This window comes from Oncorhynchus tshawytscha, linkage group LG13, assembly GCF_018296145.1.
Source record: "Oncorhynchus tshawytscha isolate Ot180627B linkage group LG13, Otsh_v2.0, whole genome shotgun sequence".
Classification (NCBI taxonomy): Eukaryota; Metazoa; Chordata; class Actinopteri; order Salmoniformes; family Salmonidae; genus Oncorhynchus; species Oncorhynchus tshawytscha.
Genome location: NC_056441.1, coordinates 87,840,571 through 87,861,009, shown reverse-complemented (window position 1 = coordinate 87,861,009; position 20,439 = coordinate 87,840,571). Strand labels below are relative to the sequence as shown.

Below are 20,439 nucleotides of genomic sequence, written 5' to 3'. Positions count from 1 at the left end.
GGGAGTTACCCCTCTCTCTCTATCACTGGGGAGTTACCCCCTCTCTCTCTCACTGGGGAGTTACCCCTCTCCCTCTCTCACTAGGGAGTTACCCCTCTCTCTATCAATGTGGAGTTACCCCCTCTCTCTCTCACTGGGGAGTTACCCCTCTCTCTCTCTCACTGGGGAGTTACCCTCTCTCTCTCTCACTGGGGAGTTACCCCTCTCTCTCTCTCACTGGGGAGTTACCCCCTCTCTCTCTCTCACTGGGGAGTTACCCCTCTCTCTCACTGGGGAGTTACCCCTCTCTCTCACTGGGGAGTTACCCCCTCTCTCTCTCTCTCACTGGGGAGTTACCCCTCTCTCTCTCTCACTGGGGAGTTACCCCTCTCTCTGTCTCACTGGGAAGTTACCCCTCTCTCTCTCTCACTGGGGAGTTACCCCTCTCTCTCTCTCTCACTGGGGAGTTACCCCTCTCTCTCACTGGGAGTTACCCCTCTCTCTCACTGGGGAGTTACCCCTCTCTCTCTCTCTCTCACTGGGGAGGTACCCCTCTCTCTCTTTCTGGGCAGTTACCCCTCTCTCTCATTGGAGAGTTACCCCTCTCTCTCATTGGAGAGTTACCCCTCTCTCTCTCTCTCACTGGGAGTTACCCCTCTCTCACTGGGGAGTTACCCCTCTCTCTATCACTGGGGAGTTACCCCTCTCTCTCTCTCACTGGGGAGTTACCCCTCTCTCCCTCTATCACTGGGGAGTTACCCCTCTCTCTCTCTCACTGGGGAGTTACCCCTCTCCCTCTCTCACTGGGGAGTTACCCCTCTCCCTCTCTCACTGGGGAGTTACCCCTCTATCACTTTGGAGTTACCCCCCTCTCTCTCTCACTGTGGAGTTACCCCTCTCTCTCTCTCACTGGGGAGTTACCCCTCTCTATCTCTCACTGGGGAGTTACCCCTCTCCCTCTCTCACTGGGGAGTTACCCCTCTCTCTCTCTCACTGGGGAGTTACCCCTCTTCGTCTCTCACTGGGGAGTTACCCCTCTCTCTCTCACTGGGGAGTTACCCCTCTCTCTCTCTCTCACTGGGAGTTACCCCTCTCTCTCTCTCTCTCACTGGGGAGTTACCCCCTCTCTCTCTCTCTCTCACTGGGGAGTTACCCCTCTCTCTGTCTCACTGGGAAGTTACCCCTCTCTCACTGGGGAGTTACCCCTCTCTCTCTCTATCACTGGGGAGGTACCCCTCTCTCTCTTTCTGGGCAGTTACCCCTCTCTCTCTCATTGGAGAGTTACCCCTCTCTATCACTGGGGAGTTACCCCTCTCTCTCTCTCTCTCTCACTGGGGAGTTACCCCTCTCTCTATCACTAGGAGTTACCCCTCTCTCTCTCACTGGGGAGTTACCCCTCTCTCTGTCTCACTGGGAAGTTACCCCTCTCTCACTGGGGAGTTACCCCTCTCTCTCTCTATCACTGGGGAGGTACCCCTCTCTCTCTTTCTGGGCAGTTACCCCTCTCTCTCTCATTGGAGAGTTACCCCCCTCTATCACTGGGGAGTTAACCCTGTCTCTCTCTCTCACTGGGGAGTTACCCGTCTCTCTCTCACTGGGGAGTTACCCCTCTCTCTATCACTGGGGAGTTACCCCTCTCTCTCTCTCTCTCACTGGGGAGTTACACCTCTCTCTATCACTGGGGAGTTACCCCTCTCTCTCTCTCTCTCTCTCACTGGGGAGTTACCCCTCTCTCTGTCTCACTGGGAAGTTACCCCTCTCTCACTGGGGAGTTACCTCTCTCTCTCTATCACTGGGGAGTTACCCCTCTCTCTCTATCACTGGGGAGTTACCCCTCTCTCTCTCTCACTGGGGAGTTACCCCTCTCCCTCTCTCACTAGGGAGTTACCCCTCTCTCTATCAATGTGGAGTTACCCCTCTCTCTCTCTCACTGGGGAGTTACCCCTCTCTCTCTCTCACTGGGGAGTTACCCCTCTCTCTCTCACTGGGGAGTTACCCTCTCTCTCTCTCACTGGGGAGTTACCCCTCTCTCTCTCTCTCACTGGGGAGTTACCCCTCTCTCTCACTGGGGAGTTACCCCTCTCTCTCACTGGGGAGTTACCCCTCTCTCTCTCTCTCTCACTGGGGAGTTACCCCTCTCTCTCTCTCACTGGGGAGTTACCCCTCTCTCTGTCTCACTGGGAAGTTACCCCTCTCACTGGGGAGTTACCCCTCTCTCTCTATCACTGGGGAGGTACCCCTCTCTCTCTTTCTGGGCAGTTACCCCTCTCTCTCTCATTGGAGAGTTACCCCTCTCTATCACTGGGGAGTTACCCCTCTCTCTCTCTCACTGGGGAGTTACCCCTCTCTCTATCACTGGGGAGTTACCCCTCTCTCTCTCTCTCTCACTGGGGAGTTACCCCTCTCTCTGTCTCACTGGGAAGTTACCCCTCTCTCACTGGGGAGTTACCCCTCTCTCTCTCTATCACTGGGGAGGTACCCCTCTCTCTCTTTCTGGGCAGTTACCCCTCTCTCTCTCATTGGAGAGTCTATCACTGGGGAGTTACCTCTCTCTCTCTCTCACTGGGGAGTTACCCCTCTCTCTATCACTGGGGAGTTACCCCTCTCTCACTGGGGAGTTACCCCTCTCTCTATCACTGAGGGAGTTACCCCTCTCTCTATCACTGAGGGAGTTACCCCTCTCTCTATCACTGAGGGAGTTACCCCTCTTTTTTTTAAATTTTACCTTTATTTTACTAGGCAAGTCAGTTAAGAACAAATTCTTATTTTCAATGACGGCCTAGGAACAGTGGGTTAACTGCCTGTTCAGGGCAGAATGACAGATGTGTACCTTGTCAGCTCGGGGATTTGAACTTGCAACCTTTCGGTTACTAGTCCAACGCTCTAACCACTAGGCTACCCTATCACTGGGGAGTTACCCCTCTCTCTCCATCACTGGGGAGTTACACCTCTCTCTCCATCACTGGGGAGTTACCCCTCTCTCTCTCTCACTGGGGAGTTACCCCTCTCTCTCTCTCTCTCACTGGGGAGTTACCCCTCTCTCTCTCTCACTGGGGAGTTACCCCTCTCTCTATCACTGGGGAGTTACCCCTCTCTCTATCACTGGGGAGTTACCCCTCTCTCTCTCTCACTGGGGAGTTACCCCTCTCCCTCTCTCACTGGGGAGTTACCCCTCTCTCTATCACTGTGGAGTTACCCCTCTCTCTCTATCACTGGGGAGTTACCCCTCTCTCTCTATCACTGGGGAGTTACCCCTCTCTCTTTCACTGGGAGTTACCCCCCTCTCTCTATCACTGGGGAGTTACCCCTCTATCACTGAGTTACCCCTCTCTCTATCACTGAGGGAGTTACCCCTCTCTCTATCACTGAGGGAGTAACCCCTCTCTCTATCACTGAGGAGTAACCCCTCTCTCCATCACTGGGGAGTTCCTCTCCATCACTGGGGAGTTACCCCTCTCTCTCCATCACTGGGGAGTTAGCCTTCTCTCTCCATCACTGGGGAGTTACCCCTCTCTCTCCATCACTGGGGAGTTACCCCTCTCTCCATCACTGGGGAGTTACCCCTCTCTCTCTCACTGGGAGTTACCCCTCTCTCTCTCACACTGGGGAGTTACCCCTCTCTCTCTCTCTCTCTCACTGGGGAGTTACCCCTCTCTCTCTATCACTGGGGAGTTACCCCTCTCTCTATCACTGGGGAGTTACCCCTCTCCCTCTCTCACTGGGGAGTTACCCCTCTCCCTCTCTCACTGGGGAGTTACCCCTCTCCCTCTCTCACTGGGGAGTTACCCCTCTCTCTATCACTGTGGAGTTACCCCTCTCTCTCTATCACTGGGGAGTTACCCCTCTCTCTCTATCACTGGGGAGTTACCCCTCTCTCTCTATCACTGGGGAGTTACCCCTCTCTCTCTCTCACTGGGGAGTTACCCCTCTCCCTCTCTCACTGGGGAGTTACCCCTCTCCCTCTCTCACTGGGGAGTTACCCCTCTCTCTATCACTGGGGAGTTACCCCTCTCTCTCTATCACTGGGGAGTTACCCCTCTATCACTGGGGAGTTACCCCTCTATCACTGAGTTACCCCTCTCTCTATCACTGAGGAGTTACCCCTCTCTCTATCACTGAGGAGTAACCCCTCTCTCTATCACTGAGGGAGTAACCCCTCTCTCTCCACTGGGGAGTTACCCCTCTCTCTCCATCACTGGGGAGTTACCCTCTCTCTCCATCACTGGGGAGTTACCCCCTCTCTCTCCATCACTGGGGAGTTACCCCCTCTCTCCATCACTGGGGAGTTACCCCTCTCTCTCCATCACTGGGGAGTTACCCCTCTCTCTTTCACTGGGGAGTTACCCCCTCTCTCTATCACTGGGGAGTTACCCCTCTATCACTGAGTTACCCCTCTCTCTATCACTGAGGGAGTTACCCCTCTCTCTATCACTGAGGGAGTAACCCCTCTCTCTATCACTGAGGGAGTAACCCCTCTCTCTCCACTGGGAGTTACCCTCTCTCTCCATCACTGGGGAGTTACCTCTCTCTCCATCACTGGGGAGTTACCCCCTCTCTCCATCACTGGGGAGTTACCCCTCTCTCCATCACTGGGGAGTTACCCCTCTCTCTCCATCACTGGGGAGTTACCACTCTCTCTATCACTGAGGGAGTTACCCCTCTCTCTCTCTCTCTATCACTGAGGGAGTTACCCCCTCTCTCTATCACTGGGGAGTTACCCCTCTCTCTCTATCACTGGGGAGTTACCCCTCTCTCTGTCTCACTGGGAAGTTACCCCTCTCTCACTGGGGAGTTACCTCTCTCTCTCTCTATCACTGGGGAGTTACCACTCTCTCTATCACTGAGGGAGTTACCCCTCTCTCTCTCTCTCTCTCTCTCTCTATCACTGAGGGAGTTACCCCCTCTCTCTATCACTGGGGAGTTACCCTCTCTCTGTCTCACTGGGAAGTTACCCCTCTCTCACTGGGGAGTTACCCCTCTCTCTCTCTATCACTGGGGAGGTACCCCTCTCTCTCTTTCTGGGCAGTTACCCCTCTCTCTCATTGGAGAGTTACCCCTCTCTCTCATTGGAGAGTTACCCCTCTCTCTCTCTCACTGGGGAGTTACCCCTCTATCACTGGGGAGTTACCCCTCTCTCTTTCACTGGGGAGTTACCCCCCTCTCTCTATCACTGGGGAGTTACCCCTCTATCACTGAGTTACCCCTCTCTCTATCACTGAGGGAGTTACCCCTCTCTCTATCACTGAGGGAGTAACCCCTCTCTCTATCACTGAGGGAGTAACCCCTCTCTCTCCATCACTGGGGAGTTACCCCTCTCTCTCCATCACTGGGGAGTTACCCCTCTCTCTCCATCACTGGGGAGTTAGCCTTCTCTCTCCATCACTGGGGAGTTACCCCTCGCTCTCCATCACTGGGGAGTTACCCCTCTCTCTCCATCACTGGGGAGTTACCCCTCTCTCTCTCTCACTGGGGAGTTACCCCTCTCTCTCTCTCACTGGGGAGTTACCCCTCTCTCTCTCTCTCTCTCACTGGGGAGTTACCCCTCTCTCTCTATCACTGGGGAGTTACCCCTCTCTCTATCACTGGGGAGTTACCCCTCTCCCTCTCTCACTGGGGAGTTACCCCTCTCCCTCTCTCACTGGGGAGTTACCCCTCTCCCTCTCTCACTGGGGAGTTACCCCTCTCTCTATCACTGTGGAGTTACCCCTCTCTCTATCACTGGGGAGTTACCCCTCTCTCTCTATCACTGGGGAGTTACCCCTCTCTCTCTATCACTGGGGAGTTACCCCTCTCTCTCTCTCACTGGGAGTTACCCCTCTCCCTCTCTCACTGGGGAGTTACCCCTCTCCCTCTCTCACTGGGGAGTTACCCCTCTCTCTATCACTGGGGAGTTACCCCTCTCTCTCTATCACTGGGGAGTTACCCCTCTATCACTGGGGAGTTACCCCTCTATCACTGAGTTACCCCTCTCTCTATCACTGAGGGAGTTACCCCTCTCTCTATCACTGAGGGAGTAACCCCTCTCTCTATCACTGAGGGAGTAACCCCTCTCTCTCCACTGGGGAGTTACCCCTCTCTCTCCATCACTGGGGAGTTACCCCTCTCTCTCCATCACTGGGGAGTTACCCCTCTCTCTCCATCACTGGGGAGTTACCCCTCTCTCTCCATCACTGGGGAGTTACCCCTCTCTCTCCATCACTGGGGAGTTACCCCTCTCTCTCCATCACTGGGGAGTTACCCCTCTCTCTTTCACTGGGGAGTTACCCCCTCTCTCTATCACTGGGGAGTTACCCCTCTATCACTGAGTTACCCCTCTCTCTATCACTGAGGGAGTTACCCCTCTCTCTATCACTGAGGGAGTAACCCCTCTCTCTATCACTGAGGGAGTAACCCCTCTCTCTATCACTGGGGAGTTACCCCTCTCTCTCCATCACTGGGGAGTTACCCCCTCTCTCCATCACTGGGGAGTTACCCCTCTCTCTCCATCACTGGGGAGTTACCCCTCTCTCTCCATCACTGGGGAGTTACCACTCTCTCTATCACTGAGGGAGTTACCCCCTCTCTCTCTCTCTATCACTGAGGGAGTTACCCCCTCTCTCTATCACTGGGGAGTTACCCCTCTCTCTCTATCACTGGGGAGTTACCCCTCTCTCTGTCTCACTGGGAAGTTACCCCTCTCTCACTGGGGAGTTACCCCCTCTCTCTCTCTCTATCACTGGGGAGTTACCACTCTCTCTATCACTGAGGGAGTTACCCTCTCTCTCTCTCTCTCTCTCTCTATCACTGAGGGAGTTACCCCCCTCTCTCTATCACTGGGGAGTTACCCCTCTCTCTGTCTCACTGGGAAGTTACCCCTCTCTCACTGGGGAGTTACCCCTCTCTCTCTCTATCACTGGGGAGGTACCCCTCTCTCTCTTTCTGGGCAGTTACCCCTCTCTCTCATTGGAGAGTTACCCCTCTCTCTCATTGGAGAGTTACCCCTCTCTCTCTCTCTCACTGGGGAGTTACCCCTCTTCTCTATCACTGGGGAGTTACCCCTCTCTCGATCACTGGGGAGTTACCCCTCTCTCACTGGGGAGTTACCCCTCTCTCTATCACTGGGGAGTTACCCCTCTCTCTATCACTGGGGAGTTACCCCTCTCTCTCACTGGGGAGTTACCCCTCTCTCTATCACTGGGGAGTTACCCCTCTCTCACTGGGGAGTTACCCCTCTCTCACTGGGGAGTTACCCCTCTCTCTATCACTGAGGGAGTTACCCCTCTCTCTATCACTGAGGGAGTTACCCCTCTCTCTATCACTGAGGGAGTTACCCCTCTCTCTATCACTGAGGGAGTTACCCCTCTATTTTTTTTTAAATTTTACCTTTATTTTACTAGGCAAGTCAGTTAAGAACAAATTCTTATTTTCAATGACGGCCTAGGAACAGTGGGTTAACTGCCTGTTCAGGGCAGAATGACAGATGTGTACCTTGTCAGCTCGGGGATTTGAACTTGCAACCTTTCGGTTACTAGTCCAACGCTCTAACCACTAGGCTACCCTATCACTGGGGAGTTACCCCTCTCTCTCCATCACTGGGGAGTTACCCCTCTCTCTCCATCACTGGGGAGTTACCCCTCTCTCTCTCTCACTGGGGAGTTACCCCTCTCTCTCTCTCACTGGGGAGTTACCCCTCTCTCTCCATCACTGGGGAGTTACCCCTCTCTCTCTCTCACTGGGGAGTTACCCCTCTCTCTCTCTCACTGGGGAGTTACCCCTCTCTCTCTCTCACTGGGGAGTTACCCTCTCTCTCTCTCACTGGGGAGTTACCCCTCTCTCTCCATCACTGGGGAGTTACCCCTCTCTCTCTCTCACTGGGGAGTTACCCCTCTCTCTCTCTCACTGGGGAGTTACCCCTCTCTCTCTCTCACTGGGGAGTTACCCCTCTCTCTCTCTCACTGGGGAGTTACCCCCTCTCTCTATCACTGGGGAGTTACCCCTCTCTCTATCACTGGGGAGTTACCCCTCTCTCTCTCTCACTGGGGAGTTACCCCTCTCCCTCTCTCACTGGGGAGTTACCCCTCTCTCTATCACTGTGGAGTTACCCCTCTCTCTCTATCACTGGGGAGTTACCCCTCTCTCTCTATCACTGGGGAGTTACCCCTCTCTCTTTCACTGGGGAGTTACCCCCTCTCTCTATCACTGGGGAGTTACCCCTCTATCACTGAGTTACCCCTCTCTCTATCACTGAGGGAGTTACCCCTCTCTCTATCACTGAGGGAGTAACCCTCTCTCTATCACTGAGGGAGTAACCCCTCTCTCTCCATCACTGGGGAGTTACCCCTCTCTCTCCATCACTGGGGAGTTACCCCCTCTCTCCATCACTGGGGAGTTACCCCTCGCTCTCCATCACTGGGGAGTTACCCCTCTCTCTCCATCACTGGGGAGTTACCCTCTCTCTCCATCACTGGGGAGTTACCCCTCTCTCTCTCTCACTGGGGAGTTACCCCTCTCTCTCTCACTGGGGAGTTACCCCTCCCTCTCTCTCTCTCACTGGGAGTTACCCCTCTCTCTCTCTCTCTCTCACTGGGGAGTTACCCCTCTCTCTCTCTCACTGGGGAGTTACCCCTCTCCCTCTATCACTGGGGAGTTACCCCTCTCTCTCTCTCACTGGGGAGTTACCCCTCTCCCTCTCTCACTGGGGAGTTACCCCTCTCTCTATCACTGTGGAGTTACCCCTCTCTCTCTATCACTGGGGAGTTACCCCTCTCTCTCTATCACTGGGGAGTTACCCCTCTCTCTTTCACTGGGGAGTTACCCCCCTCTCTCTATCACTGGGGAGTTACCCCTCTATCACTGAGTTACCCCTCTCTCTATCACTGAGGGAGTTACCCCTCTCTCTATCACTGAGGGAGTAACCCCTCTCTCTATCACTGAGGGAGTAACCCTCTCTCTCCATCACTGGGGAGTTACCCCTCTCTCTCCATCACTGGGGAGTTACCCCTCTCTCTCCATCACTGGGGAGTTAGCCTTCTCTCTCCATCACTGGGAGTTACCCCTCGCTCTCCATCACTGGGGAGTTACCCTCTCTCTCCATCACTGGGGAGTTACCCCTCTCTCTCTCTCACTGGGGAGTTACCCCTCTCTCTCTCTCACTGGGGAGTTACCCCTCTCTCTCTCTCTCTCACTGGGGAGTTACCCCTCTCTCTCTATCACTGGGGAGTTACCCCTCTCTATCACTGGGGAGTTACCCCTCTCTCTCTCTCACTGGGGAGTTACCCCTCTCCCTCTCTCACTGGGGAGTTACCCCTCTCCCTCTCTCACTGGGGAGTTACCCCTCTCTCTATCACTGTGGAGTTACCCCTCTCTCTATCACTGGGGAGTTACCCCTCTCTCGATCACTGGGGAGTTACCCCTCTCTCTCTATCACTGGGGAGTTACCCCTCTCTCTCTCACTGGGGAGTTACCCCTCTCTCTCTCACTGGGGAGTTACCCCTCTCCCTCTCTCACTGGGGAGTTACCCCTCTCCCTCTCTCACTGGGGAGTTACCCCTCTCTCTATCACTGGGGAGTTACCCCTCTCTATCACTGGGGAGTTACCCCTCTCTCTATCACTGGGGAGTTACCCCCCTCTCTCTCTCACTGGGGAGTTACCCCTCTCTCTATCACTGGGGAGTTACCCCTCTCTCACTGGGGAGTTACCCCTCTCTCACTGGGGAGTTACCCCTCTCTCTATCACTGAGGGAGTTACCCCTCTCTCTATCACTGAGGGAGTTACCCCTCTCTCTATCACTGAGGGAGTTACCCCTCTCTCTATCACTGAGGGAGTTACCCCTCTATTTTTTTTTTTAAATTTTACCTTTATTTTACTAGGCAAGTCAGTTAAGAACAAATTCTTATTTTCAATGACGGCCTAGGAACAGTGGGTTAACTGCCTGTTCAGGGCAGAATGACAGATGTGTACCTTGTCAGCTCGGGATTTGAACTTGCAACCTTTCGGTTACTAGTCCAACGCTCTAACCACTAGGCTACCCTATCACTGGGGAGTTACCCCTCTCTCTCCATCACTGGGGAGTTACCCCTCTCTCTCCATCACTGGGGAGTTACCCCTCTCTCTCTCTCACTGGGAGTTACCCCTCTCTCTCTCTCACTGGGGAGTTACCCCTCTCTCTCTCTCACTGGGGAGTTACCCCTCTCTCTCTATCACTGGGGAGTTACCCCTCTCTCTATCACTGGGGAGTTACCCCCTCTCTCTCTCACTGGGGAGTTACCCCTCTCCCTCTCTCACTGGGGAGTTACCCCTCTCTCTATCACTGTGGAGTTACCCCCTCTCTCTATCACTGGGGAGTTACCCCTCTCTCTCTATCACTGGGGAGTTACCCCTCTCTCTCTATCACTGGGGAGTTACCCCTCTCTCTTTCACTGGGGAGTTACCCCCCTCTCTCTATCACTGGGGAGTTACCCCTCTATCACTGAGTTACCCCTCTCTCTATCACTGAGGGAGTTACCCCTCTCTCTATCACTGAGGGAGTAACCCCTCTCTCTATCACTGAGGGAGTAACCCCTCTCTCTCCATCACTGGGGAGTTACCCCTCTCTCTCCATCACTGGGGAGTTACCCCTCTCTCTCCATCACTGGGGAGTTAGCCTTCTCTCTCCATCACTGGGGAGTTACCCCTCGCTCTCCATCACTGGGGAGTTACCCCTCTCTCTCCATCACTGGGGAGTTACCCCCTCTCTCTCTCACTGGGGAGTTACCCCCTCTCTCTCTCACTGGGGAGTTACCCCTCTCTATCACTGGGGAGTTACCCCCTCTCTCTCTCTCACTGGGAGTTACCCCTCTCCCTCTCTCACTGGGGAGTTACCCCTCTCCCTCTCTCACTGGGGAGTTACCCCTCTCCCTCTCTCACTGGGGAGTTACCCCTCTCTCTATCACTGTGGAGTTACCCCTCTCTCTCTATCACTGGGGAGTTACCCTCTCTCTCGATCACTGGGGAGTTACCCCTCTCTCTCTATCACTGGGGAGTTACCCCTCTCTCTCTCTCACTGGGGAGTTACCCCTCTCTCTCTCTCACTGGGGAGTTACCCCTCTCCCTCTCTCACTGGGGAGTTACCCCTCTCCCTCTCTCACTGGGGAGTTACCCCTCTCTCTATCACTGGGGAGTTACCCTCTCTATCACTGGGGAGTTACCCCTCTATCACTGGGGAGTTACCCCTCTATCACTGAGTTACCCCTCTCTCTATCACTGAGGGAGTTACCCCTCTCTCTATCACTGAGGGAGTAACCCCTCTCTCTATCACTGAGGGAGTAACCCCTCTCTCTCCACTGGGGAGTTACCCCTCGCTCTCCACTGGGGAGTTACCCCTCTCTCTCCATCACTGGGGAGTTACCCCTCTCTCTCCATCACTGGGGAGTTACCCCTCTCTCTCCATCACTGGGGAGTTACCCCTCTCTCTCCATCACTGGGGAGTTACCCCTCTCTCTCCATCACTGGGGAGTTACCCCTCTCTCTCTCTCACTGGGGAGTTACCCCTCTCTCACTGGGGAGTTACCCCTCTCCCTCTCTCACTGGGGAGTTACCCCTCTCCCTCTCTCACTGGGGAGTTACCCCTCTCCCTCTCTCACTGGGGAGTTACCCCCTCTCTCTATCACTGGGGAGTTACCCCTCTATCTCTATCACTGGGGAGTTACCCCTCTCTCTCTCTCACTGGGGAGTTACCCCTCTCTCTCTCACTGGGGAGTTACCCCCTCTCTCTCTCACTGGGGAGTTACCCCTCTCTCTCTCTCACTGGGGAGTTACCCCTCTCCCTCTCTCACTGGGGAGTTACCCCTCTCCCTCTCTCACTGGGGAGTTACCCCTCTCCCTCTCTCACTGGGGAGTTACCCCTCTCCCTCTCTCACTGGGGAGTTACCCCTCTCTCTATCACTGGGGAGTTACCCCTCTCTCTCTCTATCACTGGGGAGTTACCCCTCTCTCTTTCACTGGGGAGTTACCCCCTCTCTCTATCACTGGGGAGTTACCCTCTCTCTCTCTATCACTGGGGAGTTACCCCTCTCTCTTTCACTGGGGAGTTACCCCCTCTCTCTATCACTGGGGAGTTACCTCTCTATCACTGAGGGAGTTACCCCTCTCTCTATCACTGAGGGAGTTACCCCTCTCTCTATCACTGAGGGAGTAACCCCTCTCTCTCTATCACTGGGGAGTTACCTCTATCACTGGGGAGTTACCCCTCTCTCTCTCTGGGGAGTTACCCCTCTCTCTCTATCACTGGGGAGTTACCCCTCTCTCTATCACTGGGGAGTTACCCCTCTCTCTATCACTGGGGAGTTACCCCTCTCCCTCTCTCACTGGGGAGTTACCCCTCTCCCTCTCTCACTGTGGAGTTACCCCTCTCTCTCTATCACTGGGGAGTTACCCCTCTCTCTCTCTCTCTCTCTCTCTCACTGGGGAGTTACCCCTCCCTCTCTCTGCACGCTATCCTACATCTACATACACCTTACAAATGCAACAACAAGTAGGGCGAATATATATATAAACCGAGAAGTTTGGAGAGGTGTGTGTGTGTGTATATGTATATATGTGTGTGTGTGTGTCAGGGTATCCGATAACCAGTATTTTTTTAAATGTGGTGCCAGCCAAATGTCCGTGATAATTGTTTGATTGATTGATGGAAAGACATTTGAATGTTTATCGGTCTATAGGGTCATTTGCATAATAAAGTTTTGCAACCATTTCTAAATTCAATCGCGTGTTATAAACGTTTTGATGACGAGAATTTTTAAAAGGCCTACTATTTGTATTTATCAACTGGTAACGGAAGAGAGCCTTAAAATGGAGGATTTAGGATTTAAACTTCTGACCCACTGGGAATGTAATGAAAGAATAGCTGAACTAAATCATTCTCTCTACTTTTATTCTGCAATTTCACATTCATAAAATAAAGTGGTGATCCTAACTGACCTAAGACAGGACATTACATGTCAGGAATTGTTTAAATGTATTTGGCCAAGGTGTATGTAAACTTCTGACTTCAACTGTGTGTGTATATATATATATATATATACACTGCTCAAAAAAATAAAGGGAACACTAAAATAACACATCCTAGATCTGAATGAATGAAATATTCTTATTAAATGCTTTTTTCTTTAGTTGAATGTGCTGATAACAAAATCAACAGACAAATTATCAGTGGAAATCAAATTTATCAACCCATGGAGGTCTGGATTTGGAGTCACACTCAAAATTAAAATGGAAAACCACACTACAGGCTGATCCAACTTTGATATAATGTCCTTAAAACAAGTCAAAATGAGCCTCAGTAGTGTGTGTGGCCTCCACGTGCCTGTATGATCTCCCTACAACGCCTGGGCATGCTCCTGATGAGGTGGCGGATGGTCTCCTGAGGGATCTCCTCCCAGACCTGGACTAAAGCTCCCGCCAACTCCAGGACAGTCCCAAGTGTGCTCAATTGGATTCAGGTCTGGGGAACGGGCGGGCCAGTCCATAGCATCAATGCCTTCCTCTTGCAGGAACTGCTGACACACTCCAGCCACATGAGGTCTAGCATTGTCTTGCATTAGGAGGAACCCAGGGCCAACCGCACCAGCATATGGTCTCACAAGGGGTCTGAGGATCTCATCTCGGTACCTAATGGCAGTCAGGCTACCTCTGGCGAGCACATGGAGGGCTGTGCGGCCCCCCCAAAGAAATGTCAACCCCACACCATGACTGACCCACCGCCAAACCGGTCATGCTGGAGGATGTTGCAGGCAGCAGAACGTTCTCCACAGCATCTCCAGACTCTGTCACGTCTGTCACATGTGCTCAGTGTGAACCTGCTTTCATCTGTGAAGAGCACAGGGCGCCAGTGGCGAATTTGCCAATCTTGGTGTTCTCTGGCAAATGCCAAACGTCCTGCATGGTGTTGGCTGTAAGCACAACCCCCACCTGTGGACGTCAGGCCCTCATACCACCCTCATGGAGTCTGTTTCTGACCGTTTGAGCAGACACATGCACATTTGTGGCCTGCTGGAGGTCATTTTGCAGGGCTCTGGCAGTGCTCCTCCTGCTCCTCCTTGCACAAAGGCAGAGGTAGCGGTCCTGCTGCTGGGTTGTTGCCCTCCTACGGCCTCCTCATCTCCTGATGTACTGGCCTGTCTCCTGGTAGCGCCTCCATGCTCTGGACACTACACTACACTGACAGACACAGCAAATCTTCTTGCCACAGCTCTCATTGATGTGCCATCCTGGATGAGCTGCACTACCTGAGCCACTTGTGTGGGTTGTAGACTCCGTCTCATGCTACCACTAGAGTGAAAGCACCACCAGCATTCAAAAGTGACCAAAACATCAGCCAGGAAGCATAGGAACTGAGAAGTGGTCTGTGGTCACCACCTGCAGAACCACTCCTTTATTGGGGGTGTCTTGCTAATTGCCTATAATTTCCACCTGTTGTCTATTCCATTTGCACAACAGCATGTGCAATTTATTGTCAATCAGTGTTGCTTCCTAAGTGGACAGTTTGATTTCACAGAAGTGTGATTGACTTGGAGTTACATTGTGTTGTTTAAGTGATCCCTATATTTTTTTGAGCAGTGTATAAACTGAAATGTTTGAAACCTTAACAATTACTTCATATCATGAGGCTCCTTTGCTTCAAAGGATCCCACCATAAAAAAACGTGGAGGCAATTATATTTCTAAAGTCTTCCTCGCCTGTTCTATTGCCTGGTCGCCTGGTCATAGTATCAACCCATCCTGGTCATATTATCGACCCATCCTGGTCATGTTATCATCCCATCCTAGTCATATTATCAACCCATCCTAGTCATATTATCAACCCATCCTGGTCATATTAACAACCCATCCTAGTCATATCAACTTTCTTCATTTGTCCGTAAGCCAAAGGCACATCTTAGTCATATTATCAACCCATCCTGGTCATATTATCAACCCATCCTGGTCATATATGATCAACCCATCCTGGTCATATTATCAACCCATCCTAGTCATATGATCAACCCATCCTGGTCAAATTATCAACCCATCCTGGTCATATTATCAACCCATCCTGGTCATATTATCAACCCATCCTGGTCATATTAACAACCCATCCTAGTCATATCAACTTTCTTCATTTGTCCGTAAGCCAAAGGCACATCTTAGTCATATTATCAACCCATCCTGGTCATATTATCAACCCATCCTGGTCATATATGATCAACCCATCCTGGTCATATTATCAACCCATCCTAGTCATATGATCAACCCATCCTGGTCAAATTATCAACCCATCCTGGTCATATTATCAACCCATCCTGGTCATATTATCAACCCATCCTGGTCATATTATCAACCCATCCTGGTCATATCAGCCCATATTATCAACCCATCCTGGTCATATTATCAACCCATCCTGGTCATATTATCAACCCATCCCAGTCATATTATCAACCCATATTATCAACCCATCCTGGTCGTATTATCAACCCATCCTGGTCATATTATCAACCCATCTTAGTCATATTATCAACCCATCCTGGTCATATTATCAACCCATATTATCAACCCATCCTGGTCATATTATAAACCCATATTATCAACCCACCCTGGTCGTGCTATCAACCCATCCTGGTCATATTAACAACCCATCCTAGTGATGTTATCAACCCATCCTAGTCATGTTATCAACCCATCCTAGTCATATTACCAAACCATCCTGGTCCTATTATCAACCCATCCTGGTCATGTTATCAACCCATCCTGGTCATGTTATCAACCCATCCTGGTCATGTTATCAACCCATCCTGGTCATGTTATCCACCCATATTATCAACCCATCCTGGTCATATTAACAACCCATCCTGGTCACATTATCAACCCATCCTGGTCATATTATCAACCCATCCTGGTCATGTTATCAACCCATCCTAGTCATGTTATCAACCCATCCTAGTCATGTTATCAACCCATACTAGTCATATTATCAACCCATCCTGGTCATATTATTAAGCCATCCTGGGCATATTATCAAGCCATCCTGGTCATATTATCAACCCATCCTGGTTAAATTAACAACCCATCCTGGTCATATCATATTATCAAACCGTCCTGGTCATATTATCAACCCATCCTGGTCATATTATCAACCCATCCTGGTCATATTATCAAGCCATCCTGGGCATATTATCAACCCATCCTGGGCATATTATCAACCCATCCTGGGCATATTATCAACCCATCCTGGGCATATTATCAACCCATCCTAGTCATATTATCAACCCATCCTAGTCATATTATCAACCCACCCTGGTTATACTAACAACCCATCTTGGTAATATTATTAACCCATATTATCAACCCATCCTGGTCATATTATCAACCCATATTATCAACCCATCCTGGTCATATTATCAACCCATCCTGGTCATATTATCAACCCATCCTGGTCATATTATCAACCCATCCTGGTCATATTATCAACCCATCCTGGTTAAATTAACAACCCATCCTGGTCATATCATATTATCAAACCGTCCTGGTCATATTATCAACCCATCCTGGTCATATTATCAACCCATCCTGGTCATATTATCAAGCCATCCTGGGCATATTATCAACCCATCCTGGGCATATTATCAACCCATCCTGGGCATATTATCAACCCATCCTGGGCATATTATCAACCCATCCTAGTCATATTATCAACCCATCCTAGTCATATTATCAACCCACCCTGGTTATACTAACAACCCATCTTGGTAATATTATTAACCCATATTATCAACCCATCCTGGTCATATTATCAACCCATATTATCAACCCATCCTGGTCATATTATCAACCCATCCTGGTCATATTATCAACCCATCCTGGTCATATTATCAACCCATCCTGGTCATATTATCAACCCATCCTGGGCATATTATCAACCCATCCTGGGCATATTATCAACCCATCCTAGTCATATTATCAACCCATCCTAGTCATATTATCAACCCACCCTGGTTATACTAACAACCCATCCTGGTAATATTATTAACCCATATTATCAACCCATCCTGGTCATATTATCAACCCATATTATCAACCCATCCTGGTCATATTATCAACCCATCCTGGTCATATTATCAATCCATCCTGGTCATATTATCAATCCATCCTGGTTAAATTAACAACCCATCCTGGTCATATCATATTATCAAACCGTCCTGGTCATATTATCAACCCATCCTGGTCATGTTAACAACCGATCCTGGTCATATTAACAACCCATCCTGGTCATATTATCAACACATTCTGGTTATATTATCAACCCCTACTATCAACCCAACCTGGTCATATTATCAACCCATCCTGGTCATATTAACAACCCATCCTAGTCATATTATCAACCCATCCTGGTCATATTATCAACCCATATTATCAACCCATCCTGGTCATATTATCAACCCCTACTATCAACCCATCCTGGCCATATTATCAACCCATCCTAGTCATATTATCAACCCATCCTAGTCATATTATCATCCCACCCTGGTCATATTATCAACCCACCCTGGTCATATTATCAACCCACCCTGGTCATATTATCAACCCACCCTGGTCATATTACCAACCCATCCTGGTCATATTAACAACCCATCCTGGTCGTATTATCAACACATCCTGGTCATATTAACAACCCATCCTGGTCATATTAACAACCCATCCTGGTCATATTATCGACCCAGCCTGGTCATATTATCGACCCATCCTGGTCATATTATCGACCCATCCTGGTCATGTTATCAACCCATATTAACAACCCATCCTGGTCATATTATCGACCCATCCTGGTCATATTAACAACCCATCCTGGTCCTATTATCAACCCATCCTGTTCCTATTATCAACCTATCCTGGTCATATTAACAACCCATATTATCAACCCATCCTAGTCATTTTATCAACCCATCCTGGTCATATTATCAACCCATATAATCGAGCCATCCTGGTCATATTATCAACCCATCCTGGTCATATTATCAACCAATTTTATCAACCCATCCTGGTCATATTATCAACCATCCTGGTCATATTATCAACCAATCCTGGTCATATTATCAGCCCATATTATCAACCCATCCTGGTCATATTATCAGCCCATATTATCAACCCATCCTGGTCATATTATCAACCCATCCTGGTCATATTATCAACCCATCCTGGTCATATTATCAATCCATCCTAGTCATATTATCAACCCATCCCGGTCATATTATCAACCCATATAATCAACCCATCCTGGTCATATTATCAACCCATCCTGGTCATATTATCAGCCCATATTAACAACCCATCCTGGTCATATTAACAACCCATCCTGGTCATATATTCAAAAGATCCTGGTCATAGTATCAACCCATCCTGGTCATAGTATCGACCCATCCTGGTCATGTTATTATCCCATCCTAGTCATATTATCAACCCATCCTGGTCATATTATCAACCCATCCTGGTCCTATTATCAACCCATCCTGGTCCTATTATCAACCCATCCTGGTCATATTAACAACTCATATTATCAACCCATCCTGGTCCTATTATCAACCCATCCTGGTCATATTATCAACCCATCCTGGTCATATTATCAACCCATCCTGGTCATATTATCAACCCATATTATCAACCCATCCTGGTCATATTATCAACCCATATCATCAACCCATCCTGGTCATATCAACCCATCCTGGTCATATTATCAACCATCCTGGTCATGTTATCAACCAATTCTGGTCATATTATCAGCCCATATTATCAACCCATCCTGGTCATATTATTAACCCATCCTGGTCATATTATCAGCCCATATTATCAACCCATCCTGGTCATATTATCAACCCATATTATCAACCCATCCTAGTCATATTATCAACCCATCCTGGTCATATTATCAACCCATATAATCAACCCATCCTGGTCATATTATCAACCCATCCTGGTCATATTATCAACCCATATTATCAACCCATCCTGGTCATATTATCAACCCATATTATCAACCCATCCTAGTCATATTATCAACCCATCCTGGTCATATTACCAACCCATATAATCAACCCATCCTGGTCATATTATCAACCCATATTATCAACACATCCTGGTCATATTATCAACCCATCCTGGTCATATTATCAACCCATCCTGGTCATATTATCAACCCATATTATCAACCCAACCTGGTCATATTATCAACCCATCCTAGTCATGTTATCAACCAATCCTAGTCATGTTATCAACCCATCCTAGTCATATTATCAACCCATCCTAGTCATATTACCAATCCATCCTAGTCATATTACCAATCCATCCTGGTCATATTACCAACCCATCCTAGTCATATTATCAACCCATCCTAGTCATATTATCAACCCATCCTAGTCATATTATCAGCCCATCCTAGTCATATTATCAACCCATCCTGGTCATATTATCAACCCATATTATCAACCCATCCTAGTCATATTATTGACCCATTCTGGTCATATTATCGACCCATCCTAGTCATATTATCAACCCATCCTAGTCATATTATCAACCCATCCTGGTCATATTTTCAACCCATCCTGGTCATATTATCAACCCATCCTGGTCATATTAACAACCCATCCTGGTCATATTATCAACCCATCCTGGTCATATTATCAACCCATCCTGGTAATTTAATCAACCCATATTATCAACCCATCCTGGTCATATTATCAACCCATCCTAGTCATATTATCAACCCATCCTAGTCATATTATCGACCCATACTGGTCATATTATCGACCCATCCTAGTCATATTATCAACCCATCCTAGTCATATTATCAACCCATCCTGGTCATATTTTTAACCCATCCTAGTCATATTATCAACTCATCCTAGTCATATTATCAACCCATCCTGGTAATATTATCAACCCATCCTGGTCATATTATCGACCCCTATTATCAACCCATCCTGGTCATATTAACAACCCATCCTGGCCATATTATCAACCCATCCTAGTCATATTATCAACCCATCCTGGTTATATTATCAACCAAATCCTGGTCATATTATCAACCCATCCTGGTCATATTATCAACCCATCCTGGTCGTATTAACAACCCATCTTGGTCATATTATCAACCATCCTGGTCGTATTATCAACCCATCCTGGTCGTATTATCAACCCATCCTGGTAATTTAAACAACCCATCCTGGTCATATTATCAACCCATCCTGGTCATATTAACAAGCCATCCTGGTCATATTAACAAACCATCCTGGTCATATTATCAACCCATCCTGGTCATATTATCAACCCATATTATCAACCCGTCCTGGTCATATTATCAACCCATCCTGGTTATATTATCAACCCATCCTGGTCATATTAACAACCGACCCTGGTTGTTGCCTCATCATAGTCCCCCTACTTCTAAATTTCTAAAATAGTTTAATCTCTGTCACAT

The 20,439-nt window shown here is 49.4% G+C and overlaps 1 protein-coding gene across 3 annotated transcripts in view; it reads right to left on the bottom strand.

Moving 5' to 3' along the window:
• LOC112266214 (rho guanine nucleotide exchange factor TIAM1-like) overlaps positions 1-20,439 on the bottom strand; it is a 209,093-nt gene that overhangs the window by 72,105 nt on the left and 116,549 nt on the right. The window lies entirely within an intron of this gene.